Source organism: Cyprinodon variegatus, unplaced genomic scaffold, assembly GCF_000732505.1.
Source record: "Cyprinodon variegatus isolate N-32 unplaced genomic scaffold, C_variegatus-1.0 Scaffold817, whole genome shotgun sequence".
Taxonomy (NCBI): domain Eukaryota; kingdom Metazoa; phylum Chordata; class Actinopteri; order Cyprinodontiformes; family Cyprinodontidae; genus Cyprinodon; species Cyprinodon variegatus.
In genome coordinates this window covers 49,918-51,792 of record NW_015151270.1, presented here as the reverse complement: position 1 = coordinate 51,792, position 1,875 = coordinate 49,918, and the positions used below count along the sequence as shown (strand labels likewise).

General features: G+C 39.7%; 1 protein-coding gene across 2 annotated transcripts in view; it reads left to right on the top strand.

The window, feature by feature from the left end:
• LOC107098859 (carnitine O-acetyltransferase-like) overlaps positions 1 to 1,875 on the top strand; it is a 27,189-nt gene that overhangs the window by 13,302 nt on the left and 12,012 nt on the right. The window lies entirely within an intron of this gene.

The following is a 1,875-nucleotide window of genomic DNA, read 5'->3' as shown; positions in this document are numbered from 1 at the left end:
TTAATTGATGATTGTGTAGTTTTATCATTGTTTCAATTTTACCTTCATCCACTAGAGGGAGCCAATATTCAGTCTTTATCAGAGCCTCTAAGTTATTTAGAATAGAATAGAAAACATCTTTATTGTCCCACAATGGGGACATTCTGGTGTTTACAGCTGCAAAAATGGCCACACAAATGTGGAGCTTAGAAAAATGTATAAGAATAAGATAATAGTGAAGAGTTAAGAGATAAACAATAAAATCCTGCACTGTAAAGTGTTTTAACAATATCAAACTGTGCACCTGGAGAATAAATAACCAATAAGCAGCTATGGACATTTTTACAGTGATTGATATTTGAAAATAGCAGCAAAATCAGAAATGTGCAGAATGACAGCAGCAGGTTATTTAACTAACTAAGGTAGAGACTGTGCAAAATCAGCATGAATTTAACAATTTATTGAGGTTGTTGGGAACAGTGGTATTATTTGCAAGATAAGTAATGTCAGAGTGGAGGCCTGCTAGAGCAGAACCAGGAATGGATCCAGAGTCCGGTCCAGATTGTTTTAACTGTTATAATAAGGATTATATAAGGATTCAGAATGAACTTCCTGTGGTTCTGTTAGTGAATCTAAACTCCTCCAGTTCTCCTCCTAATGAGCCCATTAAGCCGTGCTGCATGGAGGAGCAGCAGAACTTCTCTGCTGGGATCAGAGATTATATGGTTGTAAAAAGTGGAAGGCATTACGCCAAACATTTGTAATATGATAGGAAAAGACATACAGCAGTTAGCTCGGTAGATATGGAAGACAGTTGATGCACTTTATTGATCCAAGTTTTAACATCCTGAGAGCAGAACCAGAACCAGTGGATCAAAGGTGCTGCTAACGCAGGGTTCCTGCAGGTCCTTGAAAAGTCTTAAAAGGCATTGAATCCTTCAAAATAAAACTAAGGCCTTAAATGGTATTAAAATGTCTTAAAGGTATACTATGCAACAGCTGTTGATTTTCCAGCGAGGCTCCCCCCAGAGGCCGAAAGTAAAAGTGCACTGTCGTAAATATGGAGCCTTGCAGCCTTCTTTTTCTTTTAGCTCTCGCCATTCGGAGAAAGCTTGCCCGATGTTCACCCGTGTACGACTCCTCTCTCTGTCCGGAGCCCTTTTCCTCTGTATTGCCTTCTCCGACATGGGCTTTCACTGTTTTCACGCTGGTTCCGCCATGATAACTGCACAAATATCGCCACTGCGCTAGCAACGAGCATGCCTTTCACTGGGGGCGTGTATTAGTTCTCGCCGTAAAGCAAGACCGACTCTCGCGATGCGATGAGCCTGTGGGTGCGGTACGGTATTTCCCCTACAGACCACCAAGAAAACCTTTGTTCGACCTGAAATGACTCATTTAATCATCCAAAACGTTATGGAACACATTAACTGAAAAATGTTGCATAGTGTGCCTTTAAATCAGTCTTTCCTAGGTCTTAATTTTTAATACATCATAAATAGGATTATTTTTATTACAATTTATTTTTTTAACCTAAATAAAATGTTAAAATTTACAATTTTTTATTATTTTTTTTATAAAAAAAAATAACAGCTCTCCATTATTGGTTCCGTCCCGATAGCGGAACCAATAAAGCGTTGTTGCCGCCGGGACATTTGGGAGATGCGCCATTAACTTCTTGTCTGTAAATCTGAGCAAGTGTAAATGTAACCAAAATTGTCTCCAGCCAAGAGTTTTCTCCATGGCTAAAACCAGGGAACATACATGAGGCTCAGTGGATTTATGCAAGAAGTCATTCAAGCTCAGAACGATGGGAATTAAGGCAGTGGAGTCGCACATGCGAAGCACGAAACACAAAGCGTCAAAATCCAGTTACCGCGAAACAGTTTAGTTCCA